At 42.0% G+C, this 13,829-nt stretch overlaps 1 protein-coding gene across 2 annotated transcripts in view; it reads right to left on the minus strand.

Annotated features, from left to right (window-relative positions):
* Positions 1 to 13,829, minus strand: part of EYA2 (EYA transcriptional coactivator and phosphatase 2) — an 81,798-nt gene that overhangs the window by 67,623 nt on the left and 346 nt on the right. Inside the window, exon 1 of one of the 2 annotated variants that reach the window (XM_027693962.1) lies at positions 13,311 to 13,375. The exons of the other annotated variant lie outside the window; for it this stretch is intronic. The gene's annotated coding sequence lies outside the window, so the exon portion shown is untranslated. Of the gene's footprint in view, positions 1 to 13,310; positions 13,376 to 13,829 lie in introns of those variants that run through there. 2 annotated transcript variants of the gene reach the window in all.

Below are 13,829 nucleotides of genomic sequence, written 5' to 3' on the forward strand. Positions count from 1 at the left end.
GACACAAGTCTCTTCCAAGCCTGACCAACACGCCTTTTTTTTTTTTCCTCAGCTGGATCAGGGAGTTGATCCAGTTTGCAGCACGTCCAAAGGCACCAACGCAGAGGAGGAGACAGGAACACGCAGCCAGGCTGAGGAGGACACAGCCCTCAGTCAGATTAATCCAGTCTGGAAACCACACCTACAATCTATCAACACAATCCTTAAGGAGGGTCCCACTTCTCACAAGAAGTGACTGCAGTTCTATGCCAAGGAAGACAGTCTGCCCAAATTATTCCCCTGCTTAGGTGACAGCTACCTGTACTTCCCTGTAAACACAGGATTACAATTAAATAATCCAAGACAGTTGAAGTTGGCACCATTTTTACTATTTTAATGTTAACTGGCAAACAGATTATTTTAACATGGCTTTGAGGACTATGCCCACCCCACCTAATCCATAAACCATACTCTTGTGCAGACTTCTGAGTCTGTAAGTTTTGATATCTACTTTAGGTATTTACAGCACTTTCCTATTTGCAAGAGTATCAAACTACTTCGGGGGTTTACTTCATATCAGGCTTACACCTTGGCAGTCATCTACTGCAGTTAAAACCAGCCCAAAAACTCTACTAGATACCTAGAAAATTAAACAGCATTTAGGAACTGGTAGGAGATTACTCACTGATGTTTAGGATCACTGAACACAGTGGTTGGTTACAGGGTACCTGCAAGCATTTTTGAGCTGGAGAAAGCTTGGCAGGTTCTTTCCTCCATGCAATGGTTTTTCTGAAGAGCTTTTTAATGGATAAGCAATGGGTTTTACTCTTTTGAGGTGACACACATTGTTAAAGACAACTGGATCATATCACTCTTGTATTAAAAAAAAAAATAATAAAAAATCTGTACCCGCCAGAATCTGGAGAGTCAAAATCCTCAGATCAAAAATGCACTTAAGTATGTTCATGAAAGATGAGAGCTGGTGGCCATCACTCCCCAAGTGCTGCCTCGAAATACACACTCACAGATTCACAGCAATGCAAAAACATAAGGCTGGCAAGAAATTGAAATGAGAATAAAACACACATGAATCATGCACACAACTAACCAGGGAAATGATCTTCACAGTCACCTTCACCACTGCGAGTTAACATTCAGCAGAACAAATCTGAGCGGCGTATTTTGGACATTTGCAATCTGGGAGAAATATTTCTTTTAAACTCAGGTCAGGATAACACAGCTTCCTTTCCAAGAGCTGATTATTTTGGGCTCTCGTAACTGAAGTGAAAAATGCTTAAGACTGAACACAAGCCTTGGTTGACAGCACTTAAGTGAGCCTGGAAATCTTCAAATTTACAGTGTTGGGAACTGCTGCGTAACTTCTAGGGTAAGACTTCAGGGCAAAGCATACCTATACTCTGTCAGCTCTCCTCAAGTTAAGGAAGTCAAATTTTGGCAACTAAACTCCAGCTTCCCTTTTGCAGAACTAATACACCAACATCAAAGCGCTGTCAGGGGACCATGTGAAAAAACGCCTCAGCAAGTCACATCTCAGCTATTTCTCCTTTACTAACGTTTAATTTGCAGAATACAAACCAAACTGTGCTTCCAAAGGTCACAAGGGTGTATCAGCCATTTCAGACACTACAAAAAACCCCCCGTGACACAACTCGGAGCTTGATTTTCAGTGACGCTGAAAAAAACCCCAGCACACACAAACCTTTAAGGGTACATGCCAAGAATGATCACAGAATTTTGAGTTCCAGAGACCACAGGATTGCAGGTTCCATGCTACTTCTTCTGGTTATGGTGTTTGCATCAACACAAAGAGCATCCACTTGAGGAAAGACAGAGAGCATCTTGTTGGCACAACAAAACCCTTTCATTAAAGGGACAGCTGGGCCATTAACAGGAGTCTGCTGGGGGAGGCAGCACCTCGCTAGATTGGGTTTCAAACCAAGTTCTCCATAAGGTGTTGAGCAAAAGAGAATTGCCTGCAAGCAGCCTTGGTTGGTTTTGTTTACTGTGTAATTAAAAGACCACTGAATGATTAATGAAAGACTGACAGTTTCTTTGTAGGGCAGCAGACAATATTTTGGGGCAAGACTTTGCCTTGTCAGGTTAAGCATAAAAATGCTTACACAGAGCTCTGTCCTGAGCTGACTGCTGTTCATCAGCATTTGATGGCAAGACCATCTCACCCGTTTCTACACTTTATATATGAATGTTAATAGAATACAGGCAAAAACCCCCCAAATTTATAAGAGACTTGGCCTCTGGAGAGACAGGGAGGAGGACAGCTGCCCTACAGCAGCCTTTCCCATCTTCAGAGCAGTTACAAATTTACAGGCAGCTTAAAATCAAAAAACCACCCTTAACAAAACAGACCTAGGAAATGCAAGATCCTGAACATGCAAAAAATGTGTCCCCGGTTCAGGCTTTCATGTAAAAGACAACACATGTAGCCACGTGTTACTATACAAGTGCAATTACATTATTTTTCATCAAAAGCAAGTCTTCAAACATCAGTAAAGTACAAGTTCATTTTTTCATCCAGGATCACTTGTGCCCACAAGATGCCCAAACAGCCCTTTTCCATCAACTCAGAGCCTTTTGAAGAAGCGGATCTAATTTTAGCTCTCAGGTCTCTTGCCTCAGGTGGGAGGCAGGACAAGCAAGGCTGACTGACCTTCTGTGTCACCCTTCCCTATCCTTCCCTGTCACACAATGTTCTAAAACTGGCAGCAATTCCTGCTGGATGGGATGTGCAATCACTCCAGAGCACTGCCCTGGCTGTTTCCATCCAGCTAAGGTCAACCCACCACACCTGCAAAAGTGTTTCTTATTCACCTCAGAGCACTGACTGAAGAACACTCTGTAACTGAAAGAAATGTAGCAAACCCCATGAATTTCCTTTCCAACAATCTGCTTTTGACAGAACATAAAAATCTTCCTTTTCTCCAATTAACCACAGAACAGCTGAGATCAAATCTTACTCAGCAGCAAGAACCAGAGCTGTGTTAGCACGGCCTGGAGTCTGCAGGGCACGTCAGGGCTTCCCCTGTGACATAACCCCCTTCACCACAAAGCTGTTGTGCGTGTTGTTTCCAATATGTACGTTGTTTGATGCAGTACTGACTTCTCCTTCCCAAATCTCCACCATCACTGCGCTCCTAACACAGAATCATCTCCACTGCCACAGATATCTGCTGAGAACACGCTTCCTGAGCAGCTTCTGGGGTTGTACTAAACTTAGGGGAAGAGTAAACCAGAAAGCCCTCAAGAAGCAAGACCTCTGCTGCTGCAGGGTCAGCAACTTGTTTCTTAAGGGAGGTAGAAATCCTTCCTCCAGTCTCCTCTGGCATTGTGACGGCTCCTGCTCCCCGTCCTGACACCGAGCTGTTGGGAATGGCAGTACTGGAAGGACAAGGGCAGAGTCAAACTTGTGTTACTGCAGCAAAAGGTGAAGTGATGGACACTGGAACAGTTTTCTGTTGGGAAAAACGACTCATCAAGCCCCTGATGTGGCAGAGACACTGTGATCTCTGCTGTCAGGTTGGAGCTGCCACCAGCCGCAGAGAACCTCTGGAAGCTTTTTCATCTGAACTGTGAGCCTCGGATTCAATTCATTTAACATCATGATCAAGTATAACAGCCATCAGTGAGCAGAGTGTGACTTTTTTTTTTAAAAAAACACAGTTCCTCCTCCAATAATCAGCAGGATGCAGAACGTGCAGATGGGAGGAGAACCGAGCGCCAGCCTGGGTATTGCTGCATGTCAGAGCTCCTCCTCTGGAGTCCTATCGAGTGACTTTCCTCCTCCAACGTGTCCTAATGAATTCCACTGAAGCCTGCAGGTAAAATCCTTCCCCAAGCACTTTGCCCTGATTGATAGCTTTAGAGCTTTCCTTCACACCACACCGGCTGCTTTCCAGCCCTTTATTTTTCCCCCTTTTTGTAACTGTCTCTAACAGGAAGTTGCACTTGGTTTTTTCACCGTACGTTTCACTTAAAACTGACATCTTTGCATTGTAATGAAGGAACCCCTGGGTATTAGTGACAAATTAGTCACCAGCTAAAGAATATTTTCTTTTCATTTCTATACCAGGTGGAAGATATTAAAATCTCTAGAGGAATTTCACCTACTCTGCTACAATAAATCATCACATAATTTTCTTTTAAAGTGACTTAATTTTACTACCTTTAAAACTTCATCACGAATAAGGAATCCCACAACTGTATTAATGTAAGATTAAAGTAGTCTTGTGAACATGGTCAGGGTCACTTTGTCATAAATAGCACGTATTTAATTTTACTTTGAGAATTAATGTAGTTTTACTTTCACACTTTAAATGGTATTTTTAAAATATGTAATTATTCCTTTCTGAGAACAAAACCCATGTACCTACCATAGGTAGAAGTCAGCAAAAAAATCTTTTCCCTTCTTTGTTTAATTATCTTAATAGGGAACAGCATTTAAAAAAAATCTACAGAAAATACCACAGATAGTCTCTAAGAAAAGTTGAAATCTTGCAGTGACTATTCTTGTTTGAAGAACTTGTAAAGTAGCAGCCAAAATAGAGAAAAAAATCCCACCAAAATCATTTAAGTAGCTCACTGAAGTCACAGGCCACTCAAATACAGCAAAACATTCAGTGGAGGCAGAGATTTACCTTATTCATTTTTTTTCTAGGAAGTGTTAATATTTTAATAGTAATATATGATTAAAAAGTTGATACTTAAAATATTAACTTCACATCTATGCAGATTTTGTGTCATTTCAATGGGGCTTTCTACTTTATGAGACAGATAAACTTCCATAGTTTAAAGCCACTACACAAGTGACTTACAGCTTCTGATTAATTGGCTTCACATACCATTATGTGCTCTTAGTCATCAATTAAGTTAATTTTCCATATTATAATAGGTCCATTAAGTAACTTAGCAGCAAAAAGGTTCATTTTACAACTGAAAGTAACACCAGGATCAAGACAGAAATTTAAGAGTCCTGCCCCACCAGCAAAGGGAGGGCAGGAGGTTGTCTATCAATAAATACAGCACATGAAGTCTACATCCAATTGGTTCCTCTTCTGTTTGCCAAGGAAAGAGAGGAGCAGAAGATCAATTAAAAAGCAGAAATGTAAAACCAGACGTTAAACACTACTAGATATTTAAGATCCCACAGCGTTTCTGACAAGCCCAGAGCATCACTCCCCCGCCTCTCCCAGGGGAGTTCCGGCCCTGATAATTACTTTCTGTCTGCTTACAAAGTTCAAGTTCAAAACAATATTCATTTTCCACTTCCTGTCCTAAACCAGGGCACGATGCTTCTGTGCATCGTTGAGCAACCATCCTGCTCCACCACAGATATGGTTAAACCGCTGTTGTGATTGAATAATCCTGATCTGTGGCAGGGGGGACTGGGGGAAGGAGAAGCACTGGGCTTTAAAAAGGAAAGTATCAGGCTTCAGCATCAGTGCATCTGACTTTTAGCAGCAGCATCCTTTACTACTCTCAATTAGAAATCAAACATTTGCCTCCACACCCCACCCCTAATTTGCAGAGGGGGGCATAAGTGGTGTTCCAAAACTAATATAGCCCAGAAGTTTTGCTGCGTCTCAAATATTTTTCAGAAGACTCAGTTGGCTTCCTTAGTCCCCCTCCCCATCCATTTCTCTTCCCCAAATTATATTCATCTGCTGCAGGGAACGGGAAGGATGGTTGCCAAACAAACAAAATGAAATCACACATAACAGGCTGAATACGCCTTCCTGCAAACCACAACTCAGGAGTTTTCAGGTGAAGAGACATTGAAGAGGACAAAGCCATTTTAAGGAAAGACAGCAAAGGTCTGTCCAAGTGGTCACACAGAAGATAATCTTACACTGCCAGGGTTACACGTGTTTACAGCATTGCTGAATGAGTATGTATTTTAGGTCAGAGACCCAAGTTTGCCTCTTATTCAGAGATAAATTAATTTTATTAAAACCAAGATTCCTCTAAAGTAGATATTTACCCAACAGGCTACTAAGGCTAAACAGAGTGACGATCTCCTAATTTTATTTCAATAAATAAAAAGGATATTGGTGCCTGCCTTGTTTTCCCACTGCACACCGAACTCCATCAACACACCCAGGAGTACGAGGTCAGAGGAGGTGTGAGACCAAGGACTAAGTCACACCACTGCAAAGGGGTTTCAGTGCAGGACTTTACATCCCCTGGCACTGCAGGGGCTGCAGTACCTCCCTCTCAGGGTCCTTCCCACAAAATTGGGATTTGTCAGCTTTTTTAACTGCTGCTGAAAACCTTTGCCGAGTTGCAAACGGGCCTTTGAGCGTGGATAGCACGGAAAGATGTTGATTCCCACTCCCATTTTGCAAGGCTCAGGCACTGAAGAAATCAGTTGGACTGGCACTGGCAGCACGTAACCACACTGTGATTTAAAAAAAACCCAACAACTAAAAATGCACTTGTGCAACAAGTACAGAAGATTTAAAACAGCTCCCACTCAATAAGGGTCCAACCCTTATTTGAGTGAAATTATCTGGAACCCATAGTTAAACACAAGGAAGGAGAAGAGCATAAAGGCTGACTTACTCCTAACTATCTCAGTGGAGAGGAGTAGTACTAGCATAGCACTTACAAATGTAAGCTAGCAAAACCCATGGCTTTATATACTCAAAAAAAAAATAAAGTCAGCCTACCAAAAAGAAAGGGAAAATTTGGATACAGTGAATAGAACATTCGCATGTTTTACTTAAAAACGTGTCATGTTTCAGAAAAAAATGGTGCTTTTTAGTTTGTTAAAGTGTGGAAAAAAAAATCTTTTTCAAATAAAAAGTATTGCTCAATTCTAGACAAGATTTTGTGTTGTTTCAGCCACAGTAATGGAGAAAAATAATAAATTTACATCATTTACAAAACTGAAGTACACATTGTCAACATTTACTGAAAGTATTTTGTAAATACATTTTGACTTGACTTAGAATCAAAGAATTGTCAGATAGTCACAATTAAACTCTAAGGATGGTGACTGAGCACAGAAGAGCATTACCAGGGGGAATCAAAACAGATACAGATCTATATTCAAAACTGATCAAAGTTATTTCCAAGTAGCTGCAGGACAATCACAGGGCAAAGAAACGAATGAAATGTGCCATCAAAAGCCACGATTTGCAAGAGATGCCAAACTTGTCTTTCAGACACAGCTGATGAGCCTCTCTGCGTGGTGCACAGACAGAGCTGTAAATAACTGGGGCCCCCAGACTGCTTTGCTTACCCAACCTATTTAAAAAACAAAAACATTTCAGATGCCTGCCCCACTTTCCCCTCACTGTTCCTTGTGGGTGTCTGAGTAATCCTAGAGGCATTTCTAGTTTTTAAGGCATTTGCTGAGTTTAAGAAATTCGCCCCACGTCCCCTCGTCTTTGTTTGGAAGTACCAAACTTTCCTGCTCTGGTTGAGTTTCTCCTTGAAGTCTGCCCTTCCCAGCACAGAGAGAAGTGTCAACTCTCTGTGGTTTAACCAGTTACTACCTGGGCTGACTAGTATTTAAAAATTCTTTTTATTTAGAATTATTTATTTATTTATTTATTTAGCTGGGCTGCTTTCCTTCTCAAAAGCAGGGATGGCAAGTGAGAATTTCTGCAGGACAAGACCGAGCACCTCGAGTCAGGCGTTCAACCAAACAGCACAAACTTACCCATTTTCTTAAACCTTTTTGCACATCTAAGAAGGGGCAATTGAATCTGAAACTTCTTTAATTTTGCAACCCACAAAAAGCAGGAGCCCACAGCCAGGAGCAGGCAGCAGGCAGAAAACCTGCTTGCAGAGAGACGTGGCTCTGGCCAAGCTTGCAGTTTGTAGTGCTGGTTTATGTAAAAACATTCCCGAAGAAGTCTTATTATTGTTGAAATAATTCAAGACTTCCATTTCCCTGAGTTATGAAGTGGTGCTGCAGCAAAGGCAGGTTGAGCATCAATTTCCTCTCCAAAAAGCAGAGGGGAGATGAATGACACCAGCATTTCATGCAGCACTCACGCAAAGACACGGACGTGAAGAAATCTCAGGTTTGTAACCAAATACTTTAAACCTTCATTTCCTTAAGAGGAAACCAGCTGGGAATAAGTCAGAAGTGGGCTATCATCAGGGAAGTTTCTAACATCTGAACAACAAACTTCAGTACATTTCTACCAGTCTCTGTGCATCAATAACAAACCCTTCACCTGCTTTTCAAACTGCCCAAATCATATCCAGGCTCTCCCGGCCTCAATCCTATTTTCGCTCTTTGTATTCAAACCTGGCAGCAACAACAGAAAAAAACCCCAGCAGTCTTACAAACAACAAAATCCCACACCCCAACGAAACACGCACCCTGCCTCTACCAAATAAATGTCAGTCAACAAATAGGCACAAATTTCACAATGGCTGAGGTCATTCCCTTTAAGTCATTACGGTTTGTGGGTGAGTTTTCCTGGTGGTTTTAACATTGGTTTCTGTGATTGCAGCTATGCTTATTTATGCATTTAAGGCGTATGATCTAATACACTTAAGGTTTAACTACTTCATTCTTTTGACATTCTTTCCAAATTATAAAAAGGATTCTTGGTGTTTTCACTGCCTTGGTAAAGAAACAAAATTGCTGTCCACATAATTTCTTAAAAATACAGAACAGAGTAAGTACTTGTTGAAAATAATTCAAAGGAAAAAACTCTCCACCAGACATTCCCTCCTCCAAGATAACACTTCTTTTTGTTCTCTTTCTCCCCTTCTGAGGGAGCCTACTATTTTTTTAGAAATAGCTGTTTTGCTGGCTTTTTAAAAATAATATCCAGGCCTTCAGATTGCTTCAGCTACAACTTATAATCAACACAGAAGTTCAGTTTATTTTTTTTTCAAGCCTTTCTATTTTTACTGTTATGCTTTTAAAAAACTGCACATTTGTGGTACACTTCACTCACATGGCATCTGCCACAGCACTTTGAACTCTACAGTAATGCTCATTTTATTCAACACCTTTTGGTTATTATCTGCCTGAGGTCCTTGCTTGATAAAAATCACAGAAGTTAATTTTCTATTTTTTTTTCTAATAGAAATTCAAATCATCTCCTCCCTCAAAGGCACAAGAAGACCAAAGACCCCCACCATCCAAATGAGGCTGGAGAAATTCACTGACTTGTCAGAAACATTCAGAAACACTTTCAAGAAGCTGAAATAAAAATTAAAATTGTGTACAGAGATGTGTGTGTACATCTCTCCCAACACTGCGTGCAGTGCGTGGCTATGAGCTCCTACATGTAAATCATATTAAAACACCTCAAGTAACCTTTTCAAACTCGAGACCATGGTTACTTCTGTATTTCCCGTGTTCCTTATATAGGTTTTTATATCCAAGCACATTTCTAATCAACAGGAGGACGAGAACACCCCACAAGGCTCATGGAGGAAGAAGGGCCCGATCCTGCAGATGAGGTGCCACCTCTCACATCTCAGCCCAGCATCACCTCCAGGTCCAGCTGTTCTGAGGCCAACTCCGACCCAGCCACACCAACAAAACATTATTTCCACTGGCACACAAAACGCTCCCCATTTCCCAAGTCCTTAGACCCTTCCATGTCCCCAGTTTTCCACGACACCCCCACTCATGGCCACGAGCTCTGTGGGCACCCCGGCGGTGTCGCGCCCTCCCCTCCCGCTCCATCCTTTCCAAGCCGCCTTTTCTAATCGAACCCCAACTAAAACAATCCTCTGCGAGTTACAACAAACCTTCCTTAAAAACTCCCCCATAAACCTTACCACAACCCTGCAGCAGACTTCTGGCTTTCCACAGAGCCCCCTCTACACAAACACGAGGGAAAAAAAATCCCTCAGCCCGGCACTAATGAAGCGTTTCCCGCGCACAGCAGAGGTGACAAACGGACTGAGAGTAAAGCCAAGATGCCATCTCGACTTCAGGCAAACAACCTCTTCTGACCTCTGGCAGCTCCCACACACTATTAAACAAAAAGTATTCTCTCCATGTTAATGAACCATGTACAATCTAACAGATAACGGTGATGTTAAATAAACATGTTTATTATGTGACTCCCTAATGCCAGGACTTAGGCAGCTGCAGACAAATAATTTTAAATGGGAAGGATTATGCCCATGTAATCTTTCTCATCTCATTTTACACACCTTTGAAATAATTCAAATACATAATTAAAGCCCAAGTAGAAAGACTGAGTGAAAAGAGGTTTGACTATTTTTAATTAAATATTCACTCTGTGACACACTCGCTGGAACCAGCTCTGCAGTGAACACTGTTTTGGATCCAATTTTCCTCTCACACCTCTTGCAGCAGTAAATCAAGAACAACTGAACAGCTTGATGAAGAAGGGAACTGGATCAGGTTTTGAATGCCATGATAAAAAAAATATTTTGCACGACGACTGCAGAGTCCTAAATCCTCATTCCCACTTTCTCCTCCCTCCTGCTTCAAAACTCTGGCAGCACCAAAACTACCCAGAAATGGCAGCACCTCCAGGCCCCAAATGACCCAATCGAGGTGAGCAATTATTTGCATCCTAATTGAAGGGCTTATCCTCACCTGATTAAAACAAGGTGTTTGTTAAACATCATTACTCGAGTTAAGATCTGCAAATAAAGATGGAGTATTGTTTTAAGAATTTGACTGCCATGAACAATTCTTTTGTGATGAGATCTCTTAATGAACAGTCCCAACAAGGATGGTCCTTCTGGCCTTAAAAAAGGAAGGAAAGAGATTTGACAAGTTCTCCCTCTTCATATCAAAGTGAATATAATGCCAAGAGGTTTGAATACTTATATCTTTTTTTTTCAAGTAGACATACATTAAAAAAAAAAATCTTGTATTTTTTACCAAATTAAGCCACTGAAAAGTAAGATGTATTTAAAGCCTGAATGGCTTTACTTTTGTATATGCCATTGTTTATAACTCTTAATATATTTTCTGTTCCTTCCTGGTATAACTATTTTTCTGTCCCGTGCAGTACAGTCTGAAATTTAATGAAAAGAACCTAATTATTAATCCAGGAGACTCCACCATGCACTAATCAAGTTTATATTGCTATTGCTGTGAAAAATACACATGTATAGGGTAACTAACTACACACTGGAAACAGAGATTGAGATTTCCTCACTTGATCTACCAAATGAGCCCTCCACTTACATGATATATTTAAAATATTCATATTAAAACTGCAGTGTTCCATGGCTTATAAAAAGGATTTGAATTTGCAACCTCATTTAACAGTTTGTCCCGAATAAAAGTTACCCCAGCAAGGCAAAAATTAACTCAAAAATATTTTCTTAGCATTCTAAGAACTTCTGCTAGTTTTCACAAATTTATAAAAGCATTTTTCACTGCCTAAGTAATCTTAACAATCATTTCCACAGATTAGGTCTAACAACCTGTGAATTTATTGCAGAAGGAATTTACTGCAAGGAATAATTAGTCTTCAGCACTGTTCATGCTTGTTCTCCGGCTGAAGACACCTTAAGACCATCTGGTTACTGCAAAATTTGGCACAGGAGAAACAAATCTTACTGAAGAGAATTATAGCTGATTTCAGAATAGCTGTTTTACTACTACACATCATAAATAACAGTTGGGAAGACAGCAGAAAATTACTAACGTCTTTAATTGTTTTCTTTGTCAGCAGTGTGTACATACACACACTGACACACAAATACAGCCACTGCGATGCCTCGCAGGCTTGAAGTTAAACATGCAACTAATCTTTGCAGGATTAATACTTAAATTATTACATTTTCAGGGGGAAAAAAAAAAAGAGCACATCAACCAGCCACGCACAACAACACAGAGACACAGGAGACTCCTTAAGTGATACTGAGATCAAGTTCTTTGTGCGAATACCTGAGTTTAATTCCTTCTCGTAATTCAAGGCGTGCCCGCGCGCACCGTGGAGTCCAAAATGGGGCTTATTGTTGGAGGGGGAATTATCAACAGCATTTTTATTTCTCCCTAACGAAGCTTTTCTAATGAAATCCAAGACTGCCGAGGTTGGGAGATATTTGAAACAGGAGCCCAGTTTCAAACATTTCAGCCAAATAATGGTGATAAGATTAGCCAGTCGTGGGAATCCATGCCTTTATGGAGTATTTTAAAAGAAAACGAGCTGAGGGGAGCGGGCTAAACAAAGCAAAGCAAAACAAATCAATGAGCCTAAAACCAAAAGCGTACACTGCTTGTTATTTAGCCAAATGTTTTGACCTGTTGGTGGGTGAGCAGAAGAGGCACGAGAATTACGCAGGACAATTTGACTCAACTTCACAATCAATTTTACACCATGCATTTGGATTTTTTTTTTTAATTAAGAATTTTAAGTTAGAATAATTAAATCAACTTATTAGGTGCTGTGCCATTTCAAGCGAATTTTCAAAACATGCTTAAAAAGTTTCTGGAATGTCTCCAAAGCTACGAGCACTGATTATTTTCAAGGTATTTGTACTGCAAGTCTTTCCTACTTGCATGTGTTGCATTTGAGGCCACACAATGCCTTGAATTTCACAGTAGAAATAAAAATACAGCTTTGTTTAGGTATAGAAACAGTTCATTCATGTAAAAAACGATGAGGATAAAGAATTTATCCTGAATGTAGCAACAAATAGCAAAACAATGCAACACCAAATGTATGAAACTATCTAAGGAGCATTAGTTTAGACACAGAACCACTAGTTTAAATATATGTCATCTTTTGTGGACCAGATTGCCCTAATACACACAGATGGGGACAGGCAGAAAGAAATTTAGACATGCTTTCTCAATAAACTGGAGGGGGGGAGGTGTAACCCTTCTATGGATGGCATTGCAGAGATAAGAAATTTCAGTAAATTAATGAAGTCCACAAGAGAGACTAAACAATAAACCATTCCTGCCACTGCCTTTAACAGCGCTCAGGGACATGTGAATTTGATACTGCGCTGCACAAAATTTCTGTTAATATCTGATATAGACCAATAAACTGTTTATTGGTTCACCATATGTATTTTAGCAATCACAACTTCATACAACAGAATATTTCATTATTTGAAATGTCTGCGCAACAGTAGCTGTATATCATGAATAATTTCCTTCAGAGGCCATTCACTGCGCTCAAGCACAATTTAGCACTCAAAAAAGTTTACTTAAACTGCATAAATCACATACAAGTTTTTCCTCACAGAAGCAGCCGCGGGAAGCGCAGTAACTCATTCTACTTAAACGCACGCTTCGGCTTTTAAAGTAATTAATAAGCGAGGCTGGGTTTAAGGTAAGAAACCAAACGGCACGCGGCGCAGCAATTAACTACCTCTGCTAGTTCTTGGTCGCGACTCCGCACGCAGGACACCCCCGGCGCCGCGCTCCGCCAGAGCCACTCCGCGCCCGCGGAGCGCCGGAGCCTCCGCCGACCCCCGACGGGCTCCGGGGGCGAACGCCCCGCTCCGCGCACCCCCCGCGACCCGCGGGAGGAGGCGTTTTCACACCTCCGGAGCTGCGGCCGCCGCCGGTCCCGCCGCGGGCGCGGTGACACCCCCGGCCCCACTCACCGGCGGAGCCGCGGCGCTGCCCGGGGCGCGCTCCCGCCGCGGAGTGCGCGCTCCCGCCGCGGGCGCAGTGAGCATGTGCGAGGCGAGCGCGCGTGCCCGCGGAGGGGAGCGGAGCGGGGCGGCGGCTCCGCGCCCGCGCTGCGCCCACCCCACCCACACCCAGCCCCGCACCCCCGGTGCCCGCAGCGCAGCCACGGCACACGCGTTTTTTACGCGGCTCACCCGACCTGTTGATTGCCCGGAACACCCGCTCTCCCGTCCCCCCTTCCCTCCCGGGGCTG

The sequence above is a fragment of the Neopelma chrysocephalum genome, unplaced genomic scaffold (assembly GCF_003984885.1).
Source record: "Neopelma chrysocephalum unplaced genomic scaffold, ASM398488v2 Primary Assembly neopelma1_94, whole genome shotgun sequence".
Lineage (NCBI taxonomy): Eukaryota > Metazoa > Chordata > Aves > Passeriformes > Pipridae > Neopelma > Neopelma chrysocephalum.